Raw genomic sequence first — 14,969 nt, 5'->3', positions numbered from 1 at the left:
GGGCGGGCTGCGCCCCTTCCCCTCAGCGAGGGCTGCGCCCCTTCCCCTCAGGGCGGGCTGCGCCCCTTCCCCTCAGCGAGGGCTGCGCCCCTTCCCCTCAGCGAGGGCTGCGCCCCTTCCCCTCAGGGCGGGCTGTGCCTCTTGCCCTCAGCGAGGGCTGCGCCCCTTCCCCTCAGGGCGGGCTGCGCCCCTTCCCCTCAGCGCGGGCTGCGCCCCTTCCCCTCAGCGAGGGCTGCGCCCCTTCCCCTCAGGGCGGGCTGCGCCCCTTCCCCTCAGCGAGGGCTGCGCCCCCTTCCCCTCAGCGAGGGCTGCGCCCCTTCCCCTCAGGGCGGGCTGCGCCCCTTCCCCTCAGCGAGGGCTGCGCCCCTTCCCCTCAGGGCGGGCTGCGCCCCTTCCCCTCAGCGAGGGCTGCGCCCCTTCCCCTCAGGGCGGGCTGCGCCCCCTTCCCCTCAGGGCGGGCTGCGCCCCTTGCCCTCAGCGAGGGCTGCGCCCGGCGGCGGCGGGCCCGGCTCGGCCCCAGGCTCCCTCTCCGGGGGCGCGGAGAGGAGCGTTGGTGATGCCGCTCAGTGATGCCCGGTTCACCCCTCAGCAGGGCTGCCCTAGGGCTCCGGCCGAGGACAGGGCGGTTTCGCCTCCTCCTGTCGCTTCAGGTGCCTACGGGTGCTCGGGTGCGGCTTTCCGTGAGGCGATGGGCGCTGCAGGAACACCGCAGGTACCGCGCCCGCTCCGGTTCTCTCGGAAAGCAGCAGCTCTGGAAGCAGAGCAGCTCCGGCCGAGCAGGCAGAAAGGGCAGCCCCGAGAGTCCTCCCCGCCCTGAGGGCTCGTCGGAAAAGCCTCCCTTCATTGCCCTCTTCCAGAACCATAACAGGTTGAAGGAAGGAGTGGTTGGGCATATGAGTTTAGTGTCTGGAAGCGGGTTTTTGTTTTGTTGGTTTTTCTGGATTTTTTGTTTGTTTGTTTGTTTTGTTTTGTTTTGTTTTTTGGCTAACCATTAACTGGTTCCTCAGTAAATCTGACGAATATTGTTATTTTTTTTAGTCACAATAGATCTATGTATATTTATATTCCTTGAACCTAATGGTGCTGCCTTGGTGAATTAGCTGAATAGGGGAATCCTTGCAAAGAACAGGTGCTTTGGTAGATGAAAAATATTAAGTTCCTAGTAAGGAAAAAAGTACTTTAAATAGGCTAAAAATATAAAATATTGAAGATTCAGCTTTCATCGTCATCTTAAGGAGTAGGGGTGTTTTTTCATTGACAAAATCAGTGTCAAACATTTTACTGAATTCAGCTTAGCTAAATTCCTCTTGCCTTCCCCTTAATGGTGTCCCCAAAATCACACAGATTTTGAAATATTAAATTGTTTTGTGCATTAAAATTGAACATTTCTTGTTTGTGCTTAAGCAAATGTTATTTTTAGTTATTCCTACTTTGTCCCTTCTCTACTTTGAAGTTTAAAACAAAATATTAGGTCCTTACTGCATTCAGTAAACTTGACTAACTTTTCTTTCTTTGTAGCTAAGACACATATATCAGGTTTCTTCTGTATATCAAGTGAAATAACTGCCTCTTTGAAGCTTTGTACAATTTTACAAATGTCTGGAAAAGTCTTGGAAGTTCTGTTTTGACTTTTGTGTGATGTTGCCAGAAGACATAATTGTGTGAAAGAAAAGAGAAAGGAAACAGAAAGAGATCTGTCCAGAACTAATTTGGTGGTAAATGTCATGCTTTGGAGTGGACACTCATTTTATTTTAAAGGAAACTCTGTTCTAAAAGAAAATCCTGTCAACAAAATGCACAAACTCTGAGGCACTGTAATTACACTGCCATTGTAAATATGGCAATTTATTGCCATAAACTTTTTTCACTATTTTTACAGAAAAAATTGGTTTGTAAAGGAATCAAGGATGAGGGGAGGAAGTTTAGAATGTGACCAGAATTTTGCTCCTGGCTTAGTATGGTAACAAGCTTATCAAGCATTTCTTTTTTTAATTGACATGTAGTTATTTTACTTTTTTCTTATCTATTTCACATGTACATTTGGTTTTATTCTACACTGCAACTAGGATGTGGCACAAATGGGCCAGGAATGAAGCACACTTAGACAATTTCAGTATGATAAAGAAAACAGAAAACTATTAATAGTATGCAATTCAGAAGCTAAATAAATAATAGTTTTATTATCTAGTTGTTATTTTTGGGTTAATTTGTCTGTTTCTTAAATTAAAGCTGTGTCTATCTACTTTATCTTTCATGGATTACAGCAGAAGAAAGTGGTAAGAGCAAACAATACCCTCAGAACATTCTAGTGTGCTGAGACAGCTTTCTGTAGCAAACTGGTTTTTTTGCCTGATTCTACAGTCAGAATTTTAATGGATGTTTTCTTTATTTCTTGTGAAATATTTTTATTGTTTTGTATTACTCTTGGTTTTAATTACCATTTAGTTTGATGACTTAGGGTTGTGTAGCGTCTTCTGTCATCTTATTCATAACCCTTCTTGCAATAAGCTTTTACCTTGTATGAGTGCTGTTGTCATTTCCAGTAGCAGACTGCTAAAATGTCAAAATACAAGGTAGAGAAATGGTCAGAACTTGCAGCTCTCTGAAGACATTAAATTATCTGAATTCAAAAACTGCCATGTCCTGCCCCATAAGCACTGACTTCACTTGTGGATGGCACTGCAGTAGATGGTACCTAATGTTTTGTTGCTGTCTAGCAGTGGTAATAAAGGTACCTGAGCCAGGGACGTCTGTTGACTCTCAGGGCAGTGTTCTGGAAGAGTTTCAGCTAAGCAAATGGAGCTGGTCTTGAGCACACTGAACTTGTTCTTGTTAGTTGCAACAAGTTTGAACTTCCATATGCCAGGATGATAAAACCAGTTAAAACTCCGTTACCCTTTCCTGACTAGAGCCTTTGAATTTTATTTCAGTGTTAATCCCAAACATCTTGTCTCTCAGTTATGAGTTTAGAATTGGAAATTTAACTGCTTTTTTAGCTGAATGTCTTTAGAACTTACTCAAATGCAGGTTTCCCTGCTGTTTGGCTGTTTCTTTATCGATTTCTTGTACAAACCTTAGTGAAACACAGAAAGTAAGCAAAGAGTAAGGAGAAGAATTTGTAGAGTTTATTTTGTGGTTTTGTTTATTTGATTTTCTTTTTTTCCTTTTTCATTTTTTTTGGAGAGGAGAAAGAGGTGTTTCATGGGGAAGTAGGCTATAGGAAGGAAATGTTTGTATTCCTTATTCATGGAAGTTATTAAGGGGTACTGTGATAAATAGATGATTTGGTACTATAAAAAGAAAGAGTGAATAATTTTCTGCTGAGATAGTTACATTAATTAGAGTCTGGCTTAATAAGCCTCCAGTTCAGTGATACTCACTGTAAATGCTTTGTATTCTCTAGTCTTTCAGTGGAACCAATGGAACTCTTTTTCAACAGCTTCAATATTTTAAATATCTTAGATGAGTTCAAGAAAATTGTCACTTTTCAGCACAGGAAGGCTGAATAACTCTTGGGCTTTTGGATGATAACAAAACCATTGTCCTATTAGAGAGGTATAGATCTCTTTCATGAATGGGAAGGTCCTTTGGCATGATTTTCCATCTGTGTTTCCTATCAATTAAATACTGATGAGCCAGTCAAGTTCCAGGAATGCAGTTGCAAAGCCATTAATTGGTAAGCATGATGTGAAAAGTAATGCAGAGATGTTCCAGTCCAGTCTGCTCCTTGATGGGTCTGCAGAATGTTCTAGAAGGCCAAGAAATATAATTCATTTTGTTAATTTTGGAAAAATAATCACAATTCAGGATAGAATAATGTACTTCCCAGGAAAGCATTTTCCTGGGGGCTTTTCCATCTTTTTTGAACCGTGAGAAGAAGGACAGTTGTAGATAGGCATACTGTACTGAAGGTAGGCTCTATGTTCCTGGGTCTTTCTCTCTTCTTCCTCTGTTTTTTTCTACTTGGCTCTTGTATGAGAATACATTTATGGACATCTTTCCTGATCACCTGGAATCAATATGGCAGAAAAAGAAAACAGTATGGAGCAGGCATCCTGATATGTCATCCAGATATCAAAATATATTGTTGATTTCTCGCACACCTGTACCAACAATGTCATTTTCTGAAGTTAAACCACTTAAACCAGTCTTGGGTTCAAGTTGTGCCTACTGTGACCCCTGATCACTGCACTGACCTTGTAATACAGGCAAGGGTCATTGCTGTCATGCTTGATTTCACTATCAAAGCAATTAATTTATTAAGAAGACTCTCTTCCTCTGTGCAATATTCTGATTTGACAAAATTAAAATAAAAAAATCTTTTAAGGTCTAGTCATGCTTCTGCGATAAAAGAAAACAGACCTAGTTTTGTAAACTAAAAAATAAGCAAAAATAGAAAGTTATGTAATTATTTTGTTGTCGAAATGTCATTAATATTTGTATAATTAATTATGCATTTTAAATATGTGATAATCATTTGGATGTAAGAACTATGGAAAAATGGAGATGTCAAGGCACTGTATTGACATATATATTTTATATAATCCTACTTTTTCTCCACAACACTTTCTTGCCTTTTCTTCCTTCTACCTTCTTCACAAGGTAATAAAGAAGTCAGTAGCTGGACTAATCTGTTGCATATGCACTGACTGACAGTTTCATGGTATCCTTGTGGTGTCTAAAGATAAAATGCTTTTGTTACTTTTAGATCATGAAAAGAGCTAAAAATAACTTTACTGGTAAGTAAATCTTCTTTGAAAAAAAATAAAAAATTGTTGCATTTGTTATAACACAGGGATTTAAAAAAACTTTAGAATAAATACAGTTTGACACTTTATAATAAAGGATTTTCAAAGCTTTTACTTTCTTATGGCTGAAAAAAATATCTATATAAAATGTGGATTCATAATAAAAATGGAAAGTGTTTAAAGCAAGGATTGATGATGCAAGTTTATATAACTCAGCCATGCATCCATATTTTAAGTGTTAGATTTCTGACAAGTATTTTCCTGAAGAGACCGAGCCCCATAAGTGTAGAAGTAATTATATCTGTCTGGAGCTTCCTCTAGGAAGCAGTTCTGGAAAAATATGCAGATAGCCAAGGTAAAATTACAAGGGTTATAATCCTAATTTTTTGGTCGTCTTCTTTTTTGTCAAAGCATGCACATACTTACTTTACATTATATGCAGGAATATTTTAGATGTGCTCTTTTACTCAAGAGTATGAAAAATAAAAATTAGTTGTAGAAAACCACTTAATATTATTTCAATCACTGTTGAATCTGTGCTCCATTACTGGGGGCAGGATGATTTATATAAAATTTTCAGCACCAGTGTATTTTTAATTATTTTGTTCTTCATGTTGTCTCCATTGATACCTATTTAACTTTACTGACTAATGTTTTTAAGAAGTCTTTGTTGTGATTTCCAGCTTCTAATACCAGTTGCCTTTGAGCAAAGCTGACTTTTCTGATGATCTAAGGCTTGGGTTAAGGTGTACAGAAACAAGAGAAACATGCAAACCGATCTCATCTTTTCAACAGAGAGAAATTTGACCTGACCTCCCCACCCCACCCCTGCACTTTCCAAAGCTTTTTATTCCTCAGGGCTTTCTATTAATTTTAGTCTCTTGGAAACCACACCATAATCTTACCCACAAATGAATATGTTGAACTCTTGCAAACCTCTGTCTGGTGCTCTCTAGCAGAGAACTTTCTCTGCCCATTTCTCTGGAGAACCTCACTCCCAGCACTTCTCTCTCTCACACAGTGCCCACAGCACAGTTTTGTACAGAGCTCACAGACACTCCTATGCCCTGGCCTGTTGTTCCCAAGCCTGCTGGCATTGATTCCAAATAGCTGCGGCACTTCTGGAACAAAGATTACCTCTTCTTGCCAGCTGCAGCATTGACAGAATGCCTGGCCCTTTGCTGTGGAACGGGAAAGCTTTCTAAGTCCTTCTGTGAATTTTGCTTTTATAACAAAGTTAAGAACATAGAAAATACAAATCGTGCATCTTGCATGTTACTCCAGTAGAAGTTCCTTCAATTGAAGTTTTACAATCACTGTTTATTTTTGGGCAGGATGATCTCCATTTGAGAAAAATTGCACAACTGTGATGTTTGCATCATAGTACTTTTGGACTTCAGCTTTAACAGGTTATTCAAATTCATTAAAAAGATTTCTGAATGTCTATAAAGACAATCACAATTGGAAAACTGATCAATGAAGGATCTTTGAAGATTTTAATCTCTACTTTCTGTGCTTTTAAGTTATAATAAGCATAAAGTAAAAAATGAACAGTTAGTGTGTTCTGCTACAGCAGGAATAGCAATGAAATGGAAAAACTAAATTTGTTAAATGTATCAGATTGGACTTGCTCTCTGTTGGTACAGAGGTTTATCACAAAATTCAGATGAAGCCAATGTGGATTATAATTGTTCACCTGTGAGAGCTTTCAATGTAAGATAAGGATTTTATTTCTTCCTCCTAATGCATTCCATGCAGTAATTGATGGCAGCAGAGATATGGATACATCTCTCAAATAGACTTCCTGTGAGGGCATTTTTTTTTTTAAGTTACTTTTTAGGTTGCTCTGACAAACTTTGTTCCAATCCAGTTAACAGACAGTTACAAGATGGTGTACAATTCAGATGTCTATGTTAAAGCTAGTGCTGAATTCCTGGTTACTCTTTGTTTCCAGAGTTTGTGTTGTACCAAAACCCATTAACAGTTATTTCAAACTCCTTTAAGGTTGGGAAAATATCATATTATGTACACATGACTGACTGAATATTTTCAGATATGAGTTGCTGTATATAGCTATGCTTAAAGGTAGTTGGAACCTGTTTTTTCATGTTTTCATATTACATAGGTAATAACAGACATAATAATATTTATTTATTAAATAATAATAATTATTCTTCTGGGAATTTTTAGATTTTCGGCTGACAAAAGTTGAAAAGTAAAATTAGGTTTTAGAAGTGACTTAATTCCATTCAAAGCAAAAATTTAAGTACAAAGGAGATTTAAAAATGAAAGCTACACTCGCAGTCTATCTGAAAGTACACCTGCCTACAGTAGTGTCACCAAAGCTGTAGGTTCAATTTGGCAAAAAAGAAAGTACAGAAGTATGACTGAAGTTCCTATGATCATGAAGGAAGTGGATAAAAGAAATGTGGAACTGTTGCTTGCCAAATCTCACAGTACTAAAACGAGATGGCGTTCAATTAAGGTAGTTGGAGGTGAATTTAAAACAGACAAGTGAAGTGCTGCCTTATGCAGTACGCATTGAACTCTTGGAATTTACTCAACATTCTGTAGTCAAGTAGTACAAGTGGGTTCCAAAAAGAATTGTCATAACCAAAGTAATTACTTAATAAGAACAGAAGCAGGCAAGTGTGTTTTTTCTAACATTCCTCACCCAACACTTGTAGGTGCTGTGGAAGTGTGCTGGGAGAAACTGGCTGAATGTGTGTTCTCCCTACATAGCATTTCCTTTTGCTACTTGAAGAGCTCTGCTATGTGGATCTTTTGCCTGACTTCTCAGTATTTACATATAAAACCTTCAATTTTTCTCACCAAAATATTTTTTTTTACTTGTGCTTGCTGGCAATCTCATGGGAGCTTAAAACGAATATGAAATACAAAGTAATTTCTAAATAACTTTCAATTTTTTTGGGGTGTGTATTAATTTTTGCTTTTTATAGGCATTTGGAACATCAATATGCATTTCTTGCCAGTGTATACTAATGAAAATGTCAGATATTTACCATAAAATAAAACTATCTCATGACTATTGCTTTGACTGCTTTTGAGTGCTTGCCAGAGATTAAACTGTGGATATAATTCTGTTTTAATAACTTCATGTTGGGTAGCCCTGCATTCTAGTTTATCCAGATTTGTGCCAGAACAAATCAAATATGAAATCTCTGTCTTATTTATTTTGGAATTCTGAATGTAATATAGCTTATGGATATTTTAAGAGAGTATGTTCCGTGTGCTGTCATCAACTATAATCTCTTCTTCCTTCTGTTCAGTGTATCAGTGCATGTTCCTCAGTGACAAGCATGTTTTTTCTGGAAGATGTTACTCCTTACATCCCACTTAGAGGAATACAAAACAGAGAGCTCAGAAGTGCAATTTTTAAAAATTTAATACTATTTGAACCATTCTTCAGATGACCTTAATTTTCAATAAGTCAATAATGCCTTGCAGGATAGTTGCTATGTTACTCATAGCCAATGCTTGCTTGGTTTATACTGATAGAAACAGCAGAATGCCAATATATTCATACAGAGGTCTGTAAGTCTCAATATTCACTTATTTGGGCTAGAAACTGTCAAAGTGCTGTCATTTCTGAATGTTCAGGTACAGCACAGCTTTCTGTCTATGGATATATACCTGTGTATACAAGCATACTAATAAATTGGAATATTGAATGTTGAAACCAAAAAGAATTTGGTTTTAAATGAAAATAGTCCTGAGAGATGTAATATTTTGTGTAGAAGGGAGTCCTGGTTCATTTTTAAAAACATTCTGTAATATTACCATGAGCATTTCTTATTTGTGTATAAGTTTACTAGCCCAAGTATGAATGTCCTTTTTTATTGGTTTTATTTAGTTTTATTTAGGTTTCAGACTACCACCATAAGAGGAAAAATCTGAAAAGTTACATTAAGATTGTGTATCAGGGTCTTGGCAGTGGGGAGGCTACAGGGCTGGCTTCTGTGAGAAGCTGCTGGAAGCTTCCTTCAATTACAGCAGCACCAGTGCCAGCCTGGCTCCAGGATGGACCTGCCACTGCCACTGCCTTTGTCCTGCCAACAACTGAGCCCATCAATGATGGTGGTAGTGCCTCTAGGATGACAGATTAAAAAAGTTAAAAAAAAAAAGGAATAACAGATTTAAGAAGGGGAAAAAACTGCTGTAAAAAGGTAGGAGAAAGTACTGAGAATACACGAGAGAAGCAACCACAGATAGCAGGGTCACTGGAGAAATTGGGAGGAAAAGGCTTCCAGGCACTGCCACAAGTTCCCATGCAGCTCATGGTGCAGCCCAGGGAGGTTAATGCTGGAGCAGAGATCCGCCTGCAGCCTCTGGAGGACCCCATGCCAGAGCAGGTGGATACCCAAAGGAGGCTGTGAGCTGTGGAAGCCTGTATTAGAGCAGGCTCCTGGTAGGACCTATGGACCCATGGAGACAGGACCCCATGTTGGAACGCATTTGTTGGCAGGACTTGTTATCCAAGGGTGACCCATGCTAGAGCAGCCTGTGCCTGAAGGACTGCACTCCATGGAAGAGACTCATGGTGGAGCAGTTAGCGAAGAACTGCAACCTGTGGGAAGGACTCATGTTGGAAAGGTTTGTGGAGGACTGTCTCTTATGGGATGGGCCTCATGTTGGAGCAGGGAAAGAGAGTGAGGAGTCCTTTTCCTGAGGAAGGAGTGACAGAAATAGTGTGTGATGAATTGACTGTAAGCCCTACTCCCTGTCCCCCTACTCTGCTGGCACAAGATAAGGAAAAACAGTATTTATGCCTGGAAAGAAAAGAGGAGTAGGGGAAAGGTGTTTTAAGGTTTGGTTTTATTTCTAATTACTTTGATCTGATTTGTAATGAATTAAACTAAGTTCCCTGTGTCAACTCTATTTTGCCTGTGACAGTAACAGCTACCTGACCTCCTTTGTCCTTATCTTGACCACAAACCTTTTGTCATGTTTTTCTCCCCCTCTCCAGCTGAGGAGGGGAATGACAGAGCAGCTGGATGGGCACCTGGAAACCAGCCAGGGTCAACCACCTCAAAAGGCCATCTGTCTTTTTATGTCCCTGGTAAGCATTGGAGTGGTTTCTTTAGGAAAGATAGCATGTTGTCACTGATCTTTAGAGCCTACAACAGATTATTAAATGTACAGGTGTAGAGTGTAGACAGATAGGCTCCCAAGCAGAGTTGACAATTTAAATAGTTTCCAGTTTTTCTTAGATTGGCCAAAATTATTTTTTTATGTGCTTGGAGAAAAACTGAACCTTTGGCCTTTATGATGGACCAGAAATATTTGTTAGGTGCCTGATGTGACTTATGCTTAATTGACCCAGCTTATCATGTATTTCTTAATATACTCATTTCTGGTTTTTTTCAGACATTTTGATTCCTTTTTCTCAAAAAAGATGTATACATTCTTGTAGAGAGGAAAAAAGTTCTTAAAGGAATTATTGTGTTTTGCCTTTGGCTGAAGTATATCTCACAGCTAAGATTGTGAGAAAGCTTGCCATTGCTCTGCTAGACAATCAAGATTACATCTGAGATTAGTAGTCCTCTTGACTTCTTTCATATAATTTTTGCTAATACCTCTCTGAGAAGGTGATTACCTACAACATTGATTGGCAGCAAAATTAACTCCAAACAGGTATTATACATGGGGTCTGTGGAGCATTCCACCAAAAGTCCTCAGAACCATCTGCTTGTGAGAACTCCAAGATAACATGCTTCAGGACTTCATTTCAATTTTCACATCCATCTGTTCTGATCATTAGACACATCTGATCTCCCTGTTGGAGAGGCTGTCGCTGACCAAGAGGGGCGGGGTACAAGAAGCAGCTTTATATAAGTGTTCCAGAGCTCTGACCCCCTCTCCGTCTGTCCTCCCCACAATTCTGAGCCAGAGGTGCATCTTTCACCTGCAGGCACAAATAAGAACACTGTGCTTCAATGAACATAAAGGAGTATATATATTTTCATTCTCGTATGACTTTGGGACTGATGTTTACCTTCTCAAGTACATTTGATGCCAGCTTTGCCAAAGGTGTGTAAAACTCTACCAGCAGGTCTCAACTGCAGCTTTCAGGTTTTCACAAGTGTTGCTTAGACTGTGGTATTACACTGAGCTTGCTATTCAGGAGGAGCCTCGAGCTACCTGTAGACAAATATGACCAAATGGATAGGATGTATTTGCAGTTTCTGCTGTCAGATATAACTGGATGGAAACTTGGTCATGAATAGTTTTGTGTTGGATTTGCTTTTGTGAGTTTCTGTCAATTGAAGTGTTAATCAGACAGATACATAGTGAATCACAATGTATCAAAATGGCTTCTTCTATACAGATTTGACAGTGGCAGCACTCACATTTTCAGCAGTATCTCCTTTCCACATGGAGAAAAGGGTGTCTGATCCTTATCTTTACATCATGGCCTAGTTTGTGCAAGACTGAGTATAACTGACTTTCTAAGTCAAGATGCTCTCTGGAAATGTGTGTGTTGTACAACTTTATGTATGGGACAAAACAGTTATTTGTGGCAGAGCAACTTAATCCCCCTCCTTCTGTATGTATCCAGTCACATTATTTATTGTGTAAATATCTTTAGTTTCTCTGGCCTCTTGTTTGGGTACTTCTGTTTTCCCTCTGAACTTACTTATGCCTTAACTGTGAGTTTTATGAAAGGTCATAATACTTCAATGTTTTTCACAGAAGTAACTCTGTTACATGATTTCATCATGTTGCTGAGAATTAGATTTTTCGTTCTGAAATGTTCAGAATGTGCTTTGTTTATGTTCCTGAAGACTGCGTTTTTATTACTTTAAAAAAAATAGGTAGAATTGGGAGACTTTAATCCTCACTTTGTTGTATTTCACATAAATGTACTTCATTCTCATCTAGGGAAAGCCTACTTGCAACTTAATAACTAGGGAGTATTACTTATACTCATTTTATTTTGTTGATATTATATTCTTACCAAATTGTAATTTGCTTAAAAAGTTGATGAATATGATTTGCAACACTACTGATCTCTTGTCATATATAAATTTCTTCTAGGTTGTTAAACCAAATACTAACTATTTAAGGAGAAGAAAAAAACCCTTATAAAAGGTTGTGTGGGACATTCTAAAGAAGTGAAAACTTTTGTGGCTATTGTAAGCAGATAAAATAGGAGAAATTCAAATCTAAATGACTGTAAGTAGATAAAATAGTGTGGATTTTAGAAAACACCTTCTGTTACTTTATTCATATTTTATGCAAGAAATATTGTTTTTCTGATTTAAAATTTCTGATGAGTAGAGTAATTTTATTTATTTTTTATATTAGAAATTTTCACTTGAATAGGCATCTCAGTGACCATGTTATCCAATATATTATTTTTTCATATGGAAGTTCAATATTAACTTTAATAGGGTTGGGCACTGGATCAAGCTCCCCAGAGAAGTGGTCACAGCACAGACTGACAGAGTTCAAGAAGTGTTTGGAACATGTGGCTCTTAGGGATTGTCCTGTTCAGGGCCAGGAGTTGTATTCAATGAACCTTTTGGGTCCCTTCCAATTTGGCATATTCTGTGATTCTGTGATTATGATTTAAAATTAAATCATTCAACCTCTTCACAAACCTAAAAGTGAGTGGGAGTATCTATAAGACTTGAAATTTTGTACTATATGTGTGTGAAATTCAACATACCTTGCTCTTGTAAGGATTTCAAAATAAAATTTCAGTATTGCTTTAGCCATGAAGATGATGAGCTGAATTGCTCTTAAAAGCTGCACAGAGCCAAAACAAGGGCTAGAAGGAAGTTGCATTCCAGTAGGGTTTTCAAATAAAGAGTTATAAATTTTGCTTCTGAGGCATGAATCTTTAGGATTCCATGTCCTTGTGTCTGCTAGAACCATAAAGTTTGCATGTCATGAAACCCAAATCCAATTCCATTCACAGCTGAGGGGGCATTATTTGGGTAGTCTGTGATTTTTTAGATTCAGATTAAACTTAAAATTTAATCTGTTTTCCTCAAGAACTGAAGTCACATTTAACAGTTTTAATGAAAGCATGTCTGTTTCAATGATGGAACAGTGTTTGAGTCAACCTACTCTTTCATATATCACTAATAACCTCACTTCTTAAATTTTAGAAGCATATCCATTTCTATATCTATATAGAGACTACAAGTAGTGTACACTTCTGATTTTATTCTGCCTGCCCACAATCACGGGACGTCTTCAGGGTCTCTGCTTTTAATACAGAAAGCAAAAGAAGCAGTGCTCTGCAGCGCGGTGTTCTGGCCTGCACTTAGACCGTGTGACCACGAGATGTCATAGCCCAGCTGCGGGTGTGGAGCTCGGCTTCACCCCACCGACTGCTTTCGTTGCCCCTGTTCGCGAGGAGCATCACACGCCACCCTCTCCCAGTATTGTCTTCGGAAAAGTATTCGTTTCCTAATGGCAAGTATTTCTGTCTTCAGCTGCCTTTATCATTTGTTCTCCATTTGCTAACTCGGTAGTCAAAATACTTTGTCTGTTCTGTGACAAGCATTCATTGGACTTCCTTCACAGCTGTACTGTTATGCTTTTCTCCTTTAAGCAACTGCTTCCCCTATTGTTGTAAGGCTGTAGTTTTGTGAGAGCTTAGCAAAATAGGAAATAATAAAAAACCTCTTCACTTTCTCTATGCCAGTCAAGACTTAGTATACCTCCATTTTATGATCTTGTCAGCCATCCCTTATCTAAAGTAAACCTTACATCGCAGTACTTGAAAGGTATTCTCTACCTTGATTCCTTATTACCTCTCTCTTTTTTGTTCTGTCGTGTACTTGTGGAACAAAAAGCATGCAGCCTATAAGATCTGGGAGCTTTGTGAATTCATGTGGTGGCATGGTGATGTGTTCCTCTGTTCCATCTTAATAATTCCAAATACTTGATTTCCTGTTTTGATTGTTCCTGAACATTGAACCAATGTTTTCATAGAGTTGTCATAACTTCAAGGTCATGTTTAAGTGTAAATTTTTCATCTTTTCATGTTTATAAGGGTATTTTTTTTTCACATATTAATCACTTTTAAATTTTAATTTAAATTTTAATTGTATTTCATCTGCCATTTTTTTGCCCAGCCAGGACTAGAAAGTTGTATAAGAGCTTTTTGCTATTTTTTGATCGGTTTGTTGGTGTTGTTTTTCAGTTCTTTATCTGCCTCCCTTTCCTCTTCCTGGAACAAGTTAGTATCAATACTGGAGCGAGATTCTCCTCAATGTTTACTCACTTTTCCAGATAATTTATGCACATGTTGCACAAAAAAAGGTCAAGCAGAGACCATTTTTGGATTCCATTAGTGAAAAGCCATTACTGAGAAAACAGACCACATATGCTTTTACCCATTTCTCTCTTTTTTTTTTTTGTCATTGGCTTAGTCATTTGAGGATCCATAAACCATGACATTCTTACATGTCGTAAGAGTCTATAGTGAGGAACTAAGTGCCTTTCAGAAATTCAAGGTTGTATTAACCTGATTTCTTTGTCAAGATATTTGCAGACTTCTTCAGGAATTTTGAGTGGAAGTAATAATCTTTACATCTATATTCATTCACTGTGATAAGATCTGATTCAGTATGCCCATCATCTGAAGGATCTTTGAAAAGCAGTGTTTTTTCAAAGCAGTGACTCAGCAGCATTGCATAGATCCATTTGCTCCATTCTAGTATCATCATCCCAACACTGTATGCTAAAACTCATCTGGTACAGCCTTTACAGTCTCATTGTGGATGTTTCCTCAGCCATGGCATTATCTATCCCAGTTACACAACTTCAGTGTACAGAAAAAGCAATGAAACAGGAAGATTATTTTTTGATGGAAATTATTTTGTAAGTAAAAATTTCTGTGTGTTTTGTTGTCTGGTTAGTGGTTGGTTTGGTTTTTTTGGAATTGTTTGATCCCTGTAAGTGGGTTTTATTCCTGGGTTTTGGGTGAATAGCTCAACTTCTGAAATCTTGAAGGCTCATTCAGCATTAACCTGTGCATATCATTTCATTTTCCCAATGCTTTAAAAATATCAGACTTCAAAAAGAAAATATTCATTACTACTGACATTATTTTATCTGGATAGGTTGCTTATAGAATTGAAGTATCAGTTGGACTTTCTTTAAGGGGACATGTTGGGTTCTCATAGAGCATCATTCTATTCTATTTTCCTGAAAAACTTGGTGAGTTATCCAAATATTAGG

At 38.4% G+C, this 14,969-nt stretch overlaps 1 long non-coding RNA gene across 1 annotated transcript; it reads left to right on the top strand.

Moving 5' to 3' along the window:
* Positions 1-7,735: 7,735 nt before the first annotated feature.
* Positions 7,736-14,465, top strand: LOC111923497 (uncharacterized). Its single transcript, XR_015276504.1, has 4 exons — positions 7,736-9,362; positions 9,736-9,828; positions 11,808-11,945; positions 12,999-14,465. It is a non-coding gene; the product is annotated as an uncharacterized LOC111923497 (long non-coding RNA).
* Positions 14,466-14,969: the final 504 nt, after the last annotated feature.

Source organism: Cyanistes caeruleus, chromosome 1 (genome assembly GCF_971803275.1).
Source record: "Cyanistes caeruleus chromosome 1, bCyaCae1.hap1.1, whole genome shotgun sequence".
NCBI classification, from domain to species: domain Eukaryota; kingdom Metazoa; phylum Chordata; class Aves; order Passeriformes; family Paridae; genus Cyanistes; species Cyanistes caeruleus.
This window is presented reverse-complemented; position numbering and strand designations above follow the sequence as displayed.